The sequence below is a fragment of the Hippocampus comes genome, unplaced genomic scaffold (assembly GCF_001891065.2).
Source record: "Hippocampus comes isolate QL1 unplaced genomic scaffold, H_comes_QL1_v1.1 scaffold195, whole genome shotgun sequence".
In the NCBI taxonomy this organism is placed as follows: domain Eukaryota; kingdom Metazoa; phylum Chordata; class Actinopteri; order Syngnathiformes; family Syngnathidae; genus Hippocampus; species Hippocampus comes.
The window spans coordinates 189,794-210,372 of record NW_017806076.1 but is presented as its reverse complement, the minus strand read 5'-3'; the positions used below and the strand labels follow the sequence as shown (position 1 = coordinate 210,372).

At 43.8% G+C, this 20,579-nt stretch overlaps 1 protein-coding gene across 8 annotated transcripts in view; it reads left to right on the top strand.

The window, feature by feature from the left end:
- Positions 1-3,093: 3,093 nt before the first annotated feature.
- The window catches only part of mef2cb (myocyte enhancer factor 2cb), an 84,592-nt gene continuing 67,106 nt past the window's right edge, over positions 3,094-20,579 (top strand). For 2 of the 8 annotated variants that reach the window (XM_019894601.1, XM_019894598.1), the window contains exon 1: positions 14,290-14,631. The gene's annotated coding sequence lies outside the window, so the exon portion shown is untranslated. Of the gene's footprint in view, positions 3,300-10,918; positions 11,024-14,289; positions 14,636-20,579 lie in introns of those variants that run through there. The other 6 variants (XM_019894603.1, XM_019894602.1, XM_019894605.1 and 3 more) reach the window with 4 other exon arrangements.

Sequence of the window (20,579 nt, the reverse complement as noted above, 5' to 3'; positions counted from 1 at the left end):
GACTCTCGCTCTCGTCTTCTGGGCCGGTCGGAATTCAATTAAGTCTCGCCGTTACGCATCGACTTACCGCAGCCCAGCCCCACCCTCGCACATTACCGAATTCCTGTCCATGAGGTCAGCGCAAATGTCAGAGCGAGAATGATGCCTGAATGTATGGCGGTACATGTCGCCGTGGTGTCAGAAATAACCAGAAACCAACAGATGACTTAATTACCTGTACCCAGAAACATGTAAACAATACAACCAGATCGATGCAAAGTACATTTCACAGTCAGGGGCACACGTATATATTTATCATCAAGGGACATCACTCATTTTTTTTTCCTCCTCTCAAAGCAGAATTTTGAATATTTTCTGTAAAAAAAATCCATATTCCACTCATCTTTCTTTGCATCATTGTTCTCCACCTTTACACTGTTGTCGAGATTTATGAGCAGACTTTTCTGAGTGTCAAAGTTTGGCAGGGGTGTTTGACTCTGATTGGGGAAAAAAAATGATGAAGAAAAAAAAATTACAAATCCGCTGACACCCCATCGTAGCTGTGCTCAAGTGAAAAAGTCACAGGGAATATTGCACGTGTTAAGCCTGTTGATAATTGCATTCAAGTGAATGTATCATTTAGCAGGAGAAATGACTTGCAGCAGCAATGTCAGCAGTTTGGTAAAACTCATAACTTGTCTTGGATGGAGGTGTATGATTTTTATCAGGTTAAAATCAAAAGTACGTTCCCTGAGCCTCACTCTTTGGGGGAAAAAAAAAATCAGCAATACAAATGCATAATTAAATGAGCTCATAGTTACTCAATTATAGGCGGCTACCACTTTGCATGTTATTTTGACTCCAGATAAGATGCTATCAATGGTGGCTAATCTGTTGCCTTGGATAATTTATGATTCGCATATTTCAACGTTGCAGGTTCTGAAAGGAAAGCTTATTCATTCATGATTTTGGCAGCGTCGATAACTTGGGTCATTAGCGTCGAATAGTGGTTATGTTGAACCTTGCGAGGCAGCTGGAAAAATATATGATCTCGCAAATCAATTTCGCTACTTTGCAAAATGATCGCAATTTTGACGACTGCGCCAATTAGCATCCTTTGGGGAAGCAATATTTGAGGCCGGCACAGTGGACGACTTGTTCGCACGGACGCCTCACAGTGCAGAGGTGCAGGGTTCGATTCTGGCTCTGCCCTTCCTGTGTGTAGTTTGCATGTTCTCCCCGTGCCTGGGTGGGTTTTCTCCGGGTATTCCATTTTCCTCCCACATTCTAAAAATATGCATGGCAAGTTTAGTGTGCACTTCAAATTGTCCCCAGGTGTGATTGTGAGCACAAATGGTTGTCTATGTGTGCCCTGCGATTGGCTGGGTACCGGTTCAGGGTGTCCCCCGCCTACTGCCCAAAGATGGCTGGGATAGGCTCCAGCACACCCGCGACCCTCGTGACCATAAGCGGATTAGAAAGTGGATGGATGAATGCAAAATATTTTGCTGCTATGGGCAGCACAGGTGCTTCTGACATTGGTTTTGGTTGAGGAGCGACTTGACACATGGGCATCTACAGCTGTAGTCCATGTCATGCAGACGTGTGTATGTGCTGGTTCTTGATGCATTGACAACAGCCTCGGTCCACTCCTTGACAACCGTCTTGAGGCTGCAGTCGTCCCGGTCACTTGTGCACCTTTTGCAGTCACGTATTCCTTCCTTCCTTTTTTAACACTCTGTGAATGTCGTTTGAGACAGCTCTCTGTGAGCATCCAGCTTCTTTTGCAATTTCTTTTTGAGATCTTTTCTCCCTGTGGAGGATGTCAATGATGGGTTTTCTGCACAACTGCCAAGTCGGCAGTCTTCTCCATCATTCTGAAGCCTAGTGAATGAGACTGAGACCCTTCAAAGGAAAACCTTTGAATGTGTTTGACATAAAATGGCTGACAAAATTGCGACACAGGGATGTAACAATGTTGAACTTGGTCATTTGTGAAATCTGGATATTTTTTATTTTTTGAAAAATTCAAACAAATTAATTTCACTTTGTGTGTGGTGAACTGGTATAACATACGTTTCATGTTTTTTGAAATAAATCATTTTTCGGACAAGATTGTAGGTTTTTACTTTCTTGAATGTAAAAGCTGACCCACTGCGCTTTGTTTTGACTCTGTTCAGGCAGGACCAGGCACAGGTTGGATGTCCAGGGTGCAAGCTTGTGGGAACTAGCCAAGTGTGTTTTCTTGATGGCTTTTGATCATGCTGCTCAGCAACATGTACAGTATTTGTCATCATTTCAATCAAAAGCCCCTGGCGGAGGAGACGAGCAGCCACTCGAAGTCATTGTTCATCTAATTCTAATGGCATGGCAGGATCTAGGGGAGTTTAGGCTCATCCGTGAGCTGCAGCTCCATTAAGACCACTTTGAAGTGTACTTCAGGCTCAGCATGGAGCACTTGTCATCGCTGTACGTCATTGGCCTTGTCTCAGAGCTCGAGACTGTGAGATACGACAATACTGTAATTACTTATTCCTCCATGTCTGTACAACTGTCCAACTCCGGCAAAATCTTTTGCTATATTTGCTTTTTTTTTTTTTTTTTTTTTTTTTTTTAGGCACCGGTCACAACTTCTGTGAGAATCAGAATAATAAGAGTGGGGACAAAATTCAAAGCAAAAATTTGATTTCCACATATATTATCTAAATTGCAGGATTTTTTTTTTCTCAAGAGTGAAATGGCAAATAAGAAATGACTAGATTGTAACGTTGCGCCTGAATGCAAAGAATGGCATCTATAAGTTTGGGACACGTGAAGGTGAAAAGGGGGTGGGACATCTGTTTGTCACTCCGGCGATGGTCGCATTCTTGTTAGGTCAGTGATCCCGGGCTACAGTATATGGGCACTGCTGACAAAGGTATGGCGTTTGTGTGTGGGGGTCGGGGCTGGCACTGATCCCCCCCGAAGGCTAAATTTACTCAAGGCGTGATTGACAGGAGCAGGTGGATTGAATAGGGACACTGGTAGGGGCGTTGGGGATGAGGGGGTGTCTGGAAAGAAGTACACCTGATTTTAGTTCAGATGCGGAGAGACATCGAGGGTAACCGCACAACCCAAATCGGGGGTTTCTATTCAAAGCCAGCTGGTCTGGCTTTACCACATGCAGGGCATTTATTTTGGGGCCATTTTGGGGTATTTGTAGTTTCCCAATTGTCCTTTTTTTTTTGTCCTTTTTAATTTTTTTTTTTTATTTGAATATTTTGGGGCCTCAGCTGGTGCTGCAGGGTGCAACTTCCCGGTGAAGCAAAGAAACGGCACGGGTAAGTTGTCCATCCCCCCCCTCTTACAAATCAAATTAAGCCCACATGGTGGGTCAAGGCTTCCCTAAAGCGATTAGGTAATTATTTTGATATTCGAGCCTCTCATTAAAAAAAAAATGTTTTCTTTGATATCAATGGATGTTTTTGCTCGGTTCATCCTGGATTGAGTGAGTCATGACTTTGTTATAGACCGAGACCAAAAGGATACATTCAACTCTTGTTTATTTTGAGTTTTCCCTGCATTGGCACAGCGCACCGACCCCAGAGACGCTCCGCCATCGAAGGCGTGGCCACGTCCCAGCTGTTGCCAATAGTCTCTGTTAAACACTTAGGGAAAAGGTGACTGAGGCACCTGGAAAAGTGCGTCTTAAACTTTTAACGTCTCTGGTTTTTATACCTCTGAAGTAAGACAAATGGTTGGAGGCGTTAAAGTGTAACTTAATATGGTGTTATTTCTCTGTTTCTAATGCTTCACAGTCAGTTTACGTTACCGCTACATTTAAGAGTAATTGCTTAGAACATCTCTGTTCACAGTCTGGAACTATTGGTGTGGGGGGGGGGGGGGAAGAGCCCCAGCATGCTGTTTGCTTTCAAAATGGCTCATTTCCTCAAGGTAAAATTGCAGAAGATACACACATCAATAATAATTTGCATCGCAGGGTTTGTTTGGTGTTTAAGGACAAGCTGAGATGAAGTTTGGAGTTTCGGAGAAAAATCTTTGACGCAGCAGCTTTCGGAAAGCATGTGTACGTGTTGGTGGAGATCATTAGAAATCATCAGAATTTGAACTACCCCGAATGAAATATATTGACTGGAATGGCATTGTGGGTTAACCCTTTCAGGGACAGTGCTCACTACAGTGGACAAGTTGTCATGTTATCAGGTTACAGGTTATCATTTTCAGTGCTTGAAAGGGGTTAAGTACGATCTTTACAAAAATTCAATCACTGTTTTGAAAGAAATTCTTTTCTCATTAGATTTGATCTAATACCAAAGTTAAGTCAGCAAGCAGCTTTTCCTCGGTCATTGTAATTGGGAAGATTTACTGTCCTCTCACATACTGTAGAGAAGGAGAAATCGGAAACTTGGACCCAGTTGACAGTAACTGTTCAGTCTTTCCTTATTAGCTTTTCTGCCCTCGGAATTCCGCCGCTTTGATGGGCAAACGGGTTGAGGAAACATTTTGTTTTCTCTCGCTGAAGGGAGGTTGGCTTGCTTACGCGTTTGCCTCTGTCTTTGGAAAGTCACCTCACCTTGTCATTGAATCTCAGTTGTGCTTTGACAATTCTTTATGTCGTGTGACTTATAAAGGAAATCATCGCTGGTCAGATTCATAAATCACATTTTCAATTTTTCTTAAATTGTACCTGACTCAAATCTCAAGTGGAATGTTATTTAATCCATATCTGCTGGGTGAGGTTCTGACTAGGGTTGATGTAAATAAATTATCACTATAACTAGCTGTTGTTGACAAGAATTTTGTTAAGGCCTCTGATAGAACGCAGGCCTTCAATTAGCAGTTTTCCTGGAGAAGCACATTTCAATTTTTTAAACAAATTATCACTGAAGAGCTCTTTTTTTCCCTCCCACATATGGAAGCAGTTACTTTTGCTAGATGGAAATAAGTGAAAGTGTCTTTTTTTTTTTTGTCCAGCTGTAATAGCGTATCATTGTTTTACCCTCCTATCTTTTTTATTATTAAACATTTTTAACATTTCCAGCAGCCGTCCAACCTCGTGCACGCAAACTCCCCTTCCGCCGACCCCCCTTGAGCTCCTTCGAGGCCAAAAAATATCAGTATGACGCTCCGGCGCCATGAAACAACGGCAACGCGGCGGGGCGGCCTAAATCTACAAAACACAAGCGCTGGCGCGAGGCAGCTCTTTTGATCTGCAGCTAATCTCAGTTGCCTGCCTCCCCTCTGATCATGTCTGAATAAGAATGAGTTGGGGGGCCATCCTAGAGGCACAAAGAGCTTTAGACGCAGCCGCTCATCTGCTGCGATCCAGCGCGCGGCGCGCGCTCGCGGACGTGAAATCTCCGCTCGCGCACGCATCAAAGCTTGGTTTGGATGCGCCGTATTCTCTTTCTTTTTTATTTCCTCACAGTCAGATGCTATCAACTGCTTGTGGAGCATGTGGAAGAAGTAGCGTCACGATGCTGAGTGATCTTTAATTGTCAAGGTCAACAGTTGCAGGAGGAGCTGCTGGGTAATGGTTACTATAGTGAGTGGAAACACTGAGGACTGTTGGCTTTCGGGCTACAGGCAAAGGTTTGCCTTGAGATTTGCGGCGCTGTGAAAATACCCCGCGCGCCGATATTGTTATGACCCACTACATAGAAACGATACGGTATGCACAAAAGAGGCGGCGGCTCGTCAGTAGAGGGTGCCGTGGCATAGGCGTGGCTGCATCACCTTTGAACCACGACTTTGAGACAATGCGGAGTAGGCGACGAGGCTCTGGAAACCCAACACTTGCCGGATGGCCTGACGCCACAACTCACTACGATGGCTGCCTTCGTCGCCGCCCGAACGGAGTTCATATTTCATTTCGCGGGGCTGTCAAACAATTTGTAATCATCTAACAAATTGTTGTCATTCACTAAGTACCTCCACGTGGCTTGTATGGTTCCTATTCCACATGCCTGGAAGGTATATGTCGGGTTGGCCAATAGTGGTTTCGGTATGGTCGTCCTGGAATTTGAATTTTTTTTTTTTTTTTGTCGCTCTTCAAATGTTTTTAGCATGTGATTAACAGTGGCCGACTTTTACACATTTATAACAGCGAAAGAAGGTTAAAAATAGATGGTGCAGTTATTTGGTTAAATTATTTCGAGTCTCATTCTCCTATCGGCAACCGTGTTACACAATCCAAACAAGGGAGGTCAACCAGCATTTTCGAACGGATTATGTGCGACGTTTGTCGCGCCACAGTTCTTATTTTGTGACGTAGAAGTAACCCGTATAACACCGAGATGTGTTTTGGCTTATTTTGGTCCCTGACTTTCAGTGGAGCAGGCTCTAAAAAGTGTCGAAGCGCCCGCTTTTGAGCTGCCTGCCTGCCAGCCTTGTGGCGTTGTGGTGCAGCCAGTCAACTCGGTCACAGGACCATGGGGCTCTTCCTGTGATGTAACGGGAGCGTCGGGCAGAACAAAGGTAGAGTTTGTTGTTCGGCTTGTGCCTCATCCATTATGCATAAAAGGTGTACAGTTAGAACGCTGTTGGTTAAACGCGGCACATGCAAAATGGCCTCCGCTGTCTCAGGTTTGACGCTGCTCTCTGTCAGGGGGTCACTTCGAGGTCTTTGGTCAGACCTTCTTACTGTGATTCTGCAGGCGACTCGGTATGAGGTTCTGTTGTCTAAAAATATGTATATGATTGCACAGTGCTGTGTTACTGGCCAAATCACGCTTTCGAAGGTCTATGAGTCATACCTTATTGGAACAAAGCATCTCATACCATCTACTTGACTCTATTTTTGGTAAAGTCATTTGCTAGAACTATTTGTCCTAAACGTGGATTGACGATGAAATACCAACTTGCAAAAAGACAAAATAAATTGTATGGCAAATATTCATAATGCCCTGATTTTATTTTTTTTCAGGTATGTTTCCTGCTTTTCGATCGTTCCTGTCACATTTGTTTTATTGCAACTTTTATATCACCAAGGCTTATTTGTGAGCACCCAAAAAAAAAAAAAAAATCTTTACAACTGTGATTTTCTGTTTTATGAAACATTCCACTGGAGTATGAGGCTACATGACTTAATTAAGTGGTTTTTGTCACCTTTGCTCACCTAATTATGCCGCACACTGGTAAGAATCCCTGCAACTATAATTACTGGTGATATTTCCCTGACTTTCATTACAAATCTGATTAATAAGGGGAGCCAAATTATTCTTAATATATTGCTTTGAATGACTAACACCAAGAACAAAGGCACATCTGCTGGATTGATGTGTGGGGGCGGGTGGCATGTTACGTGCAATATGGATATCGCTCACTGGTGTGATGAAGGATCATCTACCAAAAAAAAAAAAAAAAACACACACACAGATCCAGTACAAGATTGCTATATATTTATAAGTTGATATCTGGGTCTTCCCTTGCACCCAGCAGTGAGTTGAGTGGAGCAATACGCCAGATCGTTGTTGTCAAAATTTCTGAGGAAAGTCAAGAAGAAATCTTTGAGCCAGAAAGGTCCTCGGATTCAAAATCCAGTAATGAAAATGTTTTGACTGGTACTACGGGAAAGTAGGAATCACCGAAGCCGCCGACCGCCGCACACACGCACCACGTCATTCAAAACTGTGCATTTCCACCTGTGTCAAGAATCTATTTTTGACATCTCTGGTTTTATTGGGTTCTGCTAATTGCTAACCTGACCCTAATTAATTGTCCAGTAAGCATTTCATGCATCTTTATTTAGTTTCCTTTTTTAATTATTTTATTTACTTCCTCTTAACTGTGAAGAGATTTTTTTTTTAAAGAAATCTAATCAGGTAAATATAAAATGTCACTTTGGAAAGTGACTCATTTATACTCATATATGAGATTGTCAAAAAGGTTTTAGCTATAGCTTTAGTACTGACTGCCAGATCCAAGTCTAATGTAATGTAAACAAAAAAATAATAATTATAATTGCGTTGGTAGAGCGTATGGGGTAAGCTGTGTTGAAAATGGATGGGTGCATGTACAGAAAGCAATTCAAAAAGAAGAAGTGCACCTGAACACAACTCACCACAACCAGCAGTGGCTCTCTCGTTTATTTATTTATATTTTTATGTCAGGAAAATAAATGAGAAGCTCTAAAGGCAACACAAATCACAGTTTGGACATTTGAAACTGCCCACCAGGTAAGAGACCTGTAGTGAGGTATCGTATCAACATTGATACTTGATACTGCTATCAGTATGAGTGCAATGTTGAAAATAACCATTTGGCACCAAATGCAGTCTTCTGCTCTCACTTCTGAATAAACCCAGTTGAGTTTGATGAGCTTGCAGTGCAATGTATTTCTCAAAGAGTTGGGTCATCACGTCAGGCGGCGTCAAACTCTTCCCCAAAGTCAGCTGGGAGCGAGCACAGACAAGAATGATGGAAAGTTGTAAATACTTGATAAGCATCTTTCAGATACATGTGACACATAACAACTAGTGAGTGTTTAGCGATAGCCGGCTAATTCTCCAGAGCAGCGCCTGCTTGACGTCTTCTGCTGTGAGTGGCAGCTTGTGTTTTCACGTGAGCCAGAGCCACAACAGATTGCAACGGGCCTGTGCTGTTCCTCCGTCGCCCTGGAAATGTGTTTGTGTTTATATCTTTTGTTGAGGGGGAGACATTCCTTTCTTTCCACCTCTTTTTACAGAAACACACATTTTTCCCCGGCGAGCTCTTCCGTGTGTCTGCGTGCGCGTGTGTCTGCGTGTGTGACACACACTGTGAAGTGGCTGCCAGGAGAGGCTTAACTACCAATCCGAGCCAGATCGCTATCTGCAAACCACACGTGTGCGTTTCGTCCACTCGAATTATCCCCCCCCCCCTCTCCGCACACCACCCCCTTTTTCTTCATGGCAAATGCCAAACCTCGCAAAAATTGCACTTACCTAAACGCCTTACGTGTGTCAACACAGGCTCTCGCGTTTGAATCAACATAATTGTTTTGCTAAACTGTTAATTTGACTTTGACGAGACAGTCAGCTGCACTTGCTCACGCCTTAAATAATGAGCTTAGGGATCACATTTATACAGTGTGTGATCAAGGGCTCAGATATGTATTGAGTTGGACAGGAAAGGTTTCAGAAGGCAAACTTATACTGTAATTACATTCCATTTAGGATAAATGACTTTGGCTCAGGATGACATGAATGGCACAAAGTATGTTTATTCAATCTACAGTCGAGTTGATTTGTTCGCACGCAACTGTGCAGTGTGTATATCTCAGTCATAATATGTGCCCCGTGTGGTAATATTCTTTAATGTTTTCATTACACAATGTTTAGACTCGACAAAGCACCCTGCAGTCAAATATGCTACAGGTCTCGCTCTTTGCACAGTCTGACATAAATAATGCCACCTTGATTGTTTTTCATCATTTAAATATACTGATGTATCGTAAAAGTTTACAATGTGATGGAAATGGAAATAATCTGCAGTCCAACTGTTGCCATCTTCAAAGCTTAAACATTTGAGCGGGCAATTTTTGAACTTGAAGGTCATACAATTGTAAGACCGAGCTAGCAAGTATGTTAAAACTGAAAAACGGCATTATTTAACTGAATATGTCACGAAATGTGGCTTTAATTTCTAAGATTCTTGTCACACAAGTGTAAATATAGGTCTCACCGTCGTGTAAATGAAAACTGATTTCGTAACCTTTAACCTGTCTGCTTCTGCAAAAAAAGCCTAAATATCACGAAAAGCCTACCAGATCATCTGAACTTTATTTGGGGTGAACAATGCCAACCTCAGAAAAACGTAGCTCGATTTGTGGCGCACAAACGTAGTGTCTCGCAGCCGGTTTTGAGTTATCTTGATGCGTTCTAACCCATGTAGCGTGACATACTCAACGATTGGTCGTGAGGCGTCTGCGGTGCTTCACGACCACGACGACGAAAGGCTGGCACGTCAGAATTTTTGTTTGTCTTGTCGTATAGTTTGACATGTCCTACGTCTTCCTGCGATCGGTTCTTTGGCTTTTCAATTCATGCTACGTTTGCTAACTGCAAAGCTAGCACCTGATTAGCAAACGTGGTGTCATTCAACAAATGTGTTGTCTCAAGTAAGTTCTTTTCGGAGAAGAGACAATCCATATGGCCATCTCCTCAACATCCAGAAACGGGTCCACACTTTCTTTTTTTTTGTTTTAGTCTTTTCAGAACATAGAAACAACGCACATGTACATAATGCCTCCGTCGTCGACATGACTACAGCTACTTGTTCCGCCTCCCTCAACAGACCTGCGGCGATGAACTTAATCTTGACGGAAGCATGCAATGATTGTGCAAGGTCTGGTCAGAGACACAGAACGAATTTTATCTGGCCGTCTGACAGCGTAACTGTCGTGAATGACAAAAGAGTGCGGCTAGTTTGATAAGTCCGTAAGAGGAACTTTAAATGGCGGCAGATGTGTGCTGACTCCCATTCACATAAACTTCAATTTGATCGGTTCATTGTCTTATCCCATGCGCTACAAGGGTGTGCGTACTTGTGCAACCACATTATCTCAGCTGCTTATTTTTACTTCGCTCAAGATTTAATTTGCAGTTTTTCACCATAGGTCTCTCGTCGACGATTTAGTGACATCACGCTGCGTTATTTTATACTCGTGGCCTGAGACTTTTGCACAGTACTCTTGTCCAGAGAAATGGAAGTGAAATGTAGAATGTATAATATAATATTTTGTGAGATTTCACGTGTTCCGACAAACGCACCCACCAAATTTGAACGCGTGTTGCACGCTAACAAACACACCCTCACATCTATGCCAATGGTGTTGCTTCTGCACACTTCTATGAAAACAATTACCATGTTAGTGACAGGTTCTCACTCCCTCCTCTTCCTACTCCTCCTTCTTCTTCCTCCTCCTCCTCACGCTCGGCTCCTTTGCCTCTCGTTGCAGGTGCCAACCAAAGCAGATCTCAACCTTTTTTTGAACATTGAGAGGAGCTCTCAGATGAATGACTAAGAAAGCTACGAGACGTTACTTGAAGGATCATTGAACGTGGTATGTTGCAAGAACACGCATCAAAAAAGTGACCGTATAGCTGCAGCTAAGCACTCTGGCTTGTGTCTGTCTTTGTTTTGACGCCGTTGTGTTCATGACCCTCCTGTGACAACGTGTATTGATTATACTGGTAGACACATTTTTCATTTTTGTTTTTCTTTGTTTTCTTCAAATCAGAGATGAAAGTTTTTGGGGGAGGGACCTCATTCTGAATCTGCTGTTGTTTTTTTCTTTAGCATATCAGAGTTTCATCATGATACAACTATGACAACAATAATATAGTCATATATTTAGTAATAATGATTAATTAAGGGTTAGGTTTTTGTTAACTATCAATTACAATACATGATAAAATCCATATTGCATAAGTTTTTATAGGTCGAACCTAAAAGCAAAAAATGAAAATATCTCAAAAACCTGATGTGCTGGGCGGAAAAAAAGTAAATACATTGTTGGAATCAGTGTCAAAAATACATTTGGGGACCTCTATAAAGACATCTTTGATTCAAATTTGCTGTTGACTCGTGTTATCGTAGGTCTGGGCAGGGCAGAGGAAATGCTATTAAAGATTAAAAGGTCAGGTGATGTGAAGGTGGCATCCCGAGTCATCAGACACCAGCAAGGTTGCATTACAAAAACGCAATGGCCACCCGTCAAGCAGATTAGACAGCTTGATTTATTTATCAACTGATTTGATAGGCCGCAATGCCCCGCGCACCCCTCCTGACTAGATTGGGTGAAAGCTGCACAAAGCTTCTGCTTCACAGGTGAACTTGAAAGGAAGGAAAGATAAGGACGTTGCTTGGTGTCGACTTACTTAAGTGAGGCTCATAAGAGAAGTCTGTTTTATTTTTGTTTGTTTTTTTTTAAACTGGATGTAGTTTGGGTGGGCTATTAAGATCATAGTGCAAGGGTATCTAAACATTTTGCTCCGGTGGACTTACACAGAAAGGTTGAAGGCTACACAAAGCCACTTAGAAATTCATCAAACTTAATTCATTAATACCTCTGCATTTTTTTTTCTTTTACTTTTTGCACACCCATACTTTTCATCATGCATTCTCCATTTGCTATATCCACCAGAATAATGGGCTGTGTGAAGGTTTGAGACTCAAACCGAGGTCCTTAGAACTGTGAGGCAAACTTGCTAACCACGACAGCACTGTGCAGCCGCTCCCCGGACCGTAGTGACCAAATATGTTAAGTAGCAGTAAGCAAAATTGTCATTTTTTTTCCCCCTCAGGCGTTCCTGCAGTTGTGGCCTGTAATTTACTTTCAAGCCAGTGCAGTAAGCACTGTATGTGTAAGTCTGTAAAACAACGTCAATCATTAAAATAGGTGGCTATGGCAACGGAAGATGCTCAACTCTTACATTGCAAAGCACTGCCGCATCGATGTGATTTTGAATGTGTTACTTGAAAGGAAATGTTTTATTTTCCTAAAGTTTATACACACGGTTTGATGACAAACCAAACAAGCATTGAACGGAACGCGCTCGAACCATTCAAAATCTTCCCTTTGGCAGCTATATAATATTCAAATAATAGAGCGGGATTATTACAAGACCTATCTGGGATTCATCTTTGTACATAAAGCCATGGTGATGCCTGTCTGGCGCTTATCTGAAGTGGCAAACTTGCTGCTTTAATTGTTATCGTCACAGCAGTGGAGTGGATGTTTTGAAATCATGCGGTTGGAAGGATAAGGGCTTGCTAATTCCCCATGCTTACTGTCTGTGTCAGGTCTTATCATCTGGAGATAGCGCCTTCTTCCACAATGAGTGGCGCCATGCGGGAGGTGGAACTTTTTTGACGGGGACCACCAGGGAGGGGGAGGGGACTGTGTTCGGAGATTCACATTTGACAAAATCTGCAGATGGCATTTCTATAAAAGCACCGTTTACGATACTAGAGCACGCCTAATTGGACTCTCAGGGTCAAAATGGTACAGGCGTCGAGCACAAGATTGTAAATCTAGAGAGCTTCGGCAAACAAAGTGCAAGCCAGGCTAATTGCTAAGCTAAACTAAGGTTGACACGGCTTGTGCGTTTAATACGGTGCACTCGAGTACACTTTTCACAGATGTCTGGCTGGAACCACGTTAAAATGGAGTACATCCAACTTTGCAAAGCAAAATGGCAGGCAAATTTATAAGCTGCTGGACTTTGGAGAGAAAATCGTACTTGCAAAACTGAGCTGAATGCTGGAAATGAACTACTCTACGCTACGTCCTATGTCACCCAGGAGGTGTGGCATGTGAGGTTAAAAGTACACTAGTTGACAATATTTGAAATATTAATTATGTGTATTTGTTTTGCAATAGAGTCCTGGGGTTAATCTGCAAAAACAAAATGCTCCACAAAATCAGGAAGTTGCTCCTCAATTGAAGACATTGATTCGAAAAAACATTTCAAGACTTGAGTTTATCGTCAAATCCAAAAAAAAGCAGTGATGGTGAAACAGAGAAATGCTTTCTTTTTACGTTTATAAATTCCCGTCTTCCGTGTGTTGTCAGCATTCTACATTGTTTCTTTCAAATCCAGCTAACAGAGAGGAATCATATCTTAACACATGCTTTGCCATACAATGCAATATGAGATCAGCCAGCTTGTTGAAGTGAAACATAGATAGATAGATAGATGGATAGATAGATCGATCCACAAAAACTGAAAGTTGCTCCTCAAATGAAGTCAGATTCGCATTACTTTTGCGAATCCACTTTTTGTCACATTTGTTTTCTTGAGATTTAAAAGATGTGCCTTGGCTCAATAAAAGTCGGGGCAACAAAGGTCCACTTGGGCTTGGGGATGAGTGGGGGTGGGGGGGGGCGCTCGCGCTATAACAAACCATTAGATCCGAGGTGCCTCCTTCATAAAAGTCCTGTTCCGGGCAAATATGATCCCGCCCCCTTTTTTTTTTAGTACTCAAACAAAAAAGAAGAAGAAGAAGCCACGCGCTAAGAGGAAATAAAAGAGCGCCTTCATGGAAAGACTCTGTCACGAATAATGGGAAGGAGAAGAAAGAAACAAGACCACCAAGTCAAACACCCCCCCCCCCCCTTTCTCTCTCAGACCAAAGCAGACGTTCCACTGTACACCAGCACCACCTTCACCACCCACCGGCACCGATCCACCGGGTCTGTACGAGACGGACACTCTGCTGCGCGCCCCTGCCGTCTCACACGCTCCCTGAGCGATTAGAGAGAGAGAGAGAGAGAGAGAGAGGGAGAGAGGGAAGGGGAGCGAAGAGAGAGAGAGAGAGAGAGAGAGAGAGAGAGAGAGAGAGAGAGAGAGAGAGAGAGAGAAGGCGCTCGTAGTTCTCCGTGACATTGTCGAGACTCTCAGCGTGTACTGTAGATGACTTTTTTTCCCTCCCAGCGGCGTCCTCTGCTAAATTGCGCTCCTGGATTTTAAGTGCGCGCTCGATCGGCCCCGAGTCCGTCCTCTAAAACCGAGCGGCTGTCTCGCGTCCTGTCAGTGCTGTGCTGTGCTGTCCTGTCCCGTCCCGCCCGGTCCCGGAGCCCGACCCACCGGCGGACCTGCTCCTCGCTGTTCGCAACCTTTCTTCCACATTGACGCCCAGACGGATGCGTTTTCTGGCTGCTTTAAAGTAAGTCGAAGCGAGCGCGCGTACGTCGCTTTTGATAGTTGGGTGGTTGTTTTTTTTCTTCTTTTTTTTCTGTCATTTGTTTGTTTGTTTGTTTTGTTACATTATCCACTCTCGTGATGCGCGCACCTTTCAACAAAGTTAAAGTTGCGGTGACAATCGGCTGATAAAATCGTTGTTTCTGGTCTGTTTGGAGCGTTAGGCTCATCGTGTCCACATGCAGGCGCACACCTCGACGATTACAGATAACTCAAGGCACTTTATTTGACTTTGAAAAAAAAAAAAGTTGATTGTACTTGACGCATATTAGTATGGCATTTAAAAGTTAGCTTGACTTTCTGTGGAAATAAACTGACACTCAAGAAGTGTCCTCTGAAGCGTTGAAAGGAAGCTGAATCACCTTTTTAAAATTGTCAGTGCATCTAATGAATAAATATGGACAACCACACGGCAGGCAAGCTTCTTGGGTTAACGGTTGGACAGGTTTAAACACACGGGTGCACTGTTTTAAAAAACAAAAAAAATCAAAAAACAAAAACATTTTTAATTACAGTCTTGATTAAAAATTAACAATAAGATATTGTATGAATAGATAATAGAGCAGAGGTCAAGCGTACCAAAATTGATGATAGGCACTATTGGCCCTTTCAGACTGTGTGAAACTTCTTTTTTTTTCTTTTTTTCTTTTTTAAATACACAGTGTAAATAGCTATTTGGTGTCATTTATTTGAAGTGAAGTTTCATATGTTCACTTAAACCTGTTGCAGCCTGAGTCGTAATAATGTTACCATAATTAACCTGTCAACTTTGAGTCGTTGGCACATTGGAAATTAAACTGTATTTAGGAAACTTTTTTTTTTCCCCCGAAATTACAGCACTCATTTTAAAATGTAAAAAAAAAAAAAATCCCAAAGCAGTCTGTTTAAATATAAAACAGCCGTAAAACTTCCTTGTGGCGTTCACACTCACGGTTTTTATACACACACACACACACACACACACACACACACACACACACACACACACACACACACACACACACGATTAATTGAAAACAGCAAATACACTCTTTGTTCCAATGACCCTTCGTTTTAAATGGCGTTAATGTGGTTCTTGAAAGCTGGAGTCACAGCGCATTTTTATAATCTGCAGCAATTCAATTTAAAGTATGAATTAAAATTCTTTTTCCAAGTCTTCAACAGCATGCCAGCCTGAAAGTTGCGTTTCGAGTGCTTAAAATGTCGTTGATTCAAATTCTACAGGATACGTTTAGAGCTTGTGAAAGTTTTCTTCTTCTTTTTTTTTTTTTTTTTTTTTTACTTTTCCAGTGAAAATGGTTTTAGTGTAAGCCAAATATTAGTCCCTTTGCCCCCCTCCTGTGGCCACGGTCAATGAAGTTGTCCTGTCTGGCCTGTTGCTCTCTTGGGATTTAGCGTTGGCTTAATCCGCTCAGAGGAAGGTGAGTGCTCGCATGTGGACCCACGATTACACACTGAGGACTCTGTCAACCAAGCACTGTAATCTCAGGGAACCCGTGCAAGCACGCGCGCACACACACACTCACACACACACACACAAACACACACACACACACACACAGACACACACACACACACACACAGACACACACACACACACACACAGACACACACACACACACACACAGACACACACACACACACACACACACACACGGTCGCGCACGCACGCATATAGACAAAAAGCATGGCCTGTCCCCTTAACGCTCACTCACCCTAACACTGTCCTGCCGACTTTTTGTTTCCCCTCTTCTCCCTGCGGACAAATCATGTGGGATATTGGGCGCTGATTCACAAAACCAACAATGACAACACACACTTGCCCCTCTCATAGAGGGATTAGAGGGTCACGTGGCCCTGTGATTGGCCGGGGCATTGAGCCGATTGTCAGGGCACTTTGCTGTACACTGGGGGCTCAGCGAGGCTTTACTTCAAGGAAGAACTCTGTGTGTGTGTGTGTGTGTGTGTGTGTGTGTGTGTGTGTGTGTGTGTGTGTGTGTGTGTGTGTGTGTGTGTGTGCGTGTGGGTTTCATCAGCAAATGCAATGCATTTAACATACTTGATAACAGTGGTAATTTTGTTTTTTTTTTCCCCCCAACCCCGAGCATCGTTTTACCTAAATTGTGTCTTTTTCTTTTAAATGTAACAGAAGAAAATATGCCAAGTGTATCACACGGACATGTAAACCCAAAGAGGGGGGAAAAAAAATGCACATTTCACGATTCGCCCCTCATGGAAAACCAGATCTATGATAACATTTAGCTTCATAGGAACATCAGAGGCGCTCATGTATAAGCAAATAATTCAACAGCCCCCTTTGGTGTGCTTTAAAGTACCCCCGTGCCGCTCTTCTCCGACGGCGTTTCAAATATTTTGGAAGAGGTTTTGCAGCGTTTGCTCAGTTAACCATCATCAGAGCGCTCATTTGCACACTGCAGGTTTGGCAAGATGTGGCGGGAGATCTCAAAGTGCCGTAATTGGACTTCATTCCCCTTTGGCTGAAAGGAGAAGGTGATAGGGGAGTCAAGTAAATCAAATCACGAGGACCAGGTAGCGCGGCAATAAAATCAGGAGCTAAATATGAAACAACAAAGGTCGTTCTTAAGATCATTGTGACCGACGCAAACGCAAATTTGCAGCTGGCTGTTGTGAAGCAGATGAAAAGTTTCTTCCTGACTCAAGGGCTTGTTATGGAGTTTGTTACACAAGGCCAGCCAGCCTTTTATGCCCGTAATGAAATTATTATTGCACTAATGAAATTAGAGAAATTAGACGTGACCTCACTTTTTCATCTTTTTCTCCATCTTCAAACTGGCTGCACCTCCTTATAAAACTTGATACAATGCAGCGAATCCAAATAAACAGCACTCGCGCGGGGTTTATGGTGAATGCAAATATTTGAAAATGTCCTTATTTTTGCATAATGTTGCCAAGTCTTGTGTGTGTGTCTCTCTTTCTCTCTCTCTCTAGTAATTAGCGCTGATGCTCAGCAGCCTTCTTGTGTGTGTGTCTGAGTGTGTTTGTGGGAGGTGGTGGTGGGGGGGGGGTGCGCTTGTTCACTGGGGTGTTAAAGATCACAGCGGAATAGATCAGCCTTTGATGTTTAATTGTATTGTAAAACACACTTTAGAATATTTTCTCTCTAAAGTTGATTTTTGTTTTCGGCTGCTTTGTGTTTGCTGCTTGTGTGTGTGTGTGTGTGTGTGTCTGTGCGTTTATTGTCTGTGTTCGAATGTTTATGCCTTTGTTTTTGTTTTCTGCCGGAGTCTTGCGAGGTTCTTCCTGGTGTCTATTCCAAATGAAAATGCGTCGTCATCTCTGTTCTTGTCTGACAAAAAAGTGTTTGAGTTTGAGGGCCGAAAAGGAAAATGGAGGGGAAAAAAAAAATCAAATCATATTCCTTAGTTAATCACACCTCCCTTTTTTTTTTTTTTTTTTTAAATGACGCCATAGTGATGTCGCAGTGAACAGGACGTCCTGCCTCCTCCTTCCTGTTTCCTGTTTCCTGCCCGGCCTGTCGGTCACGATGGCGGTGGCAGCCTGCTGGGTGGTCCGCAGGCAGCCGCGCGCTGACCACACAATGGTATCGTCAGCATTAGCCCACCTAAAGAGACACCCGAAACACCTCTCGCCGTGCTTGAGGCCGGCTCCTTGAAATATTTGGATAGGGAGAGGAGGAGGGAGTTTTTGGATTGCGTGCGCATGATAAGACAAAGGAAACATTTAGATAAAGTTTGTACATTTCGCTGTAAATATTGAAGTTGTACGGGCTCGCTTGTTCAGATTGAAAGTTTTTTTTTTTTTTTTTCAAAACGAGCTCATTTTTATTTGAGACATTCAATTTAAATCTTGTGAGAATGCCAACGTGTTATCTTGGACCACCGCAGGTGTGTTTATCTGTTTAGATATGATGTGCTTGTATCGTATAGAACTCGAGTCCGTCCGTAGATGCAGCGAGCAATAGGCGTCACCCCCCCCCCCCGCCCCCCCCCCCCCCCCCCCCCCCCCCCTCCGGTGATGACACACAAGGGGCCCTCCTGCGGCAACTTTCAACATCTGTACTCTTTCATGTAGTCCACATTTGGACGACACCCGCGATCAAACAAATAAATAAATGCGGGAAAAGAGATAAAGAGAGCGGTTCAAAATTTTTCTTCCCGTTGACTGTAATTTATCTTTGTCCCGCCTGCGACACAGCGGAGTCATTCGGTAGCGTCAAGTCCGGCCAGACGCACAGAGGTGGCTCTGTGCACGAGCGCGCATCCATCTGAAGCGTCTACTCTGCGCCGCCGCCGCCACCTCCGTTCCCGCGATCGAGTATTTTTAGACGATCTCGTGTTGACACATGAATCCACCGGGGGAAAAATGACTCAAGTTTTTAGCCTTTCTGCCGCCGCTGTCTCACAAAGTCATCGGTAAATCTTCTCCCGCTGCGATGGACAATATCGTCACCCTAATTCACGTCACGTTCGAAGGTTTCGACTCGTATGAGTTTAAGCATTTCTGAGAATCAACACTCGGCACTCTCCGTCTCGAACAAGAGGCTTCAACCTGCCAAAGTCCACACCAGTGTTCCTTTCCAGCGTCATCTGGGCCGTTCCCACACTTGTGAAAGACTTGTCCGCTCAGGGTACTAACGTGGCCCTCGAAAGTGAAACTTTACAGCACAGTCCTCCGGCACCCGGGCCTTATCTCCCCTTTCCTTTTGGTCTGGCTCATGTACAGTAGCACTGTGAGGCATGCCCCTTTTTCCAAAGTGCAGCTTATGATGTCATTAATTTTATTCATACTTTATGGATGCTTCGTCCGGAGGAGGGAAGGGGTGGGGTGGGCGACAATGGAGAGGAGCAAGAAGATGGAGAGAAAGGAGGAGAGATGGTGTTGCGGAAGGAGATTTTCAGTGGAGGAGCATGTATAATGAATGAGGGGGGCACTTTGTTTGAAACTCCAGCCCCGCGCTTCACTTCAAGCCTTGCTGGCCGGATTGGGGGCCTCTCTCTCTCTATTTCTCTCTCTCACTCGCCCTTTAGAATCTCTGAGATGCTTTCACCTGGCCTGCGCTGCGCTTCCACCCGGTGGAAAAACAAATAGCCTTATAGAAGTAGGCTCGGAGAGAGAGCGAGAGCTGACGATGGGCGAGAAGGTCGGGTGGAAAAAGGGTGAGGAGTGGCTGAGAGAGAAAGAGAGAGAGAGCGAGGGAGAGAGGTGAGGCTTGTATAGCGCTCAGACGATAGTGGAGACAACTGGCACCCGGCCTACACTTCCTAAATAGTGCCTTCTACAGAAATAGCTCAGCCTTGATATTGACTTTTGTCTGCGTGCGTGCGTGTGTGTGTGTGTGTGTGTGTGTGTGTGTGTGTGTGTGTGTGTGTGTGTGTGTGTGCGCGTGCTCGCACGCGTGCATGCTCAATAGAATGACACATCCATTGTTTAGTCAGATTTTTTTTTTCCACTTTGCTAGTTAACTTTTTGGCACAGTGCATGTTCATGAGAGTAAGCCAAGGGGGCGTGGCCTCGATGGTGCGGGATAAAAATGGCCTCTTGACTTATTTTTGGCCCTTCGCTAGCCTGACAGCATTAAAAATAGCCGAGGAAGTGTGGGAGATACCTGCCGTTGCTCCGGCTTCGCTCCCAGGGCCTCCTCGCTGCATCCATCCGTTGCCAGCGAGCTCCCAACGACGCCCTTGGGAGCCGTGCAAACAGGATGAGGGTGTGAGAAAATCAGTGACTGAGGAAGAAGAAAAAAATTGTCTGTGTCGTAAAATTAGGGACATAGTCGACAAAGATGTTGCGGCAATTCAAAAGTAAAACGTCACTGAGTGGCGGGGTGTCTTTCCAATTGAACTGCAGGGGTGCTAAGCCTTTATGGGCTAGGGTGGGGGGGGGGGGGCGTATTTTTTTTCTTTACCGTTT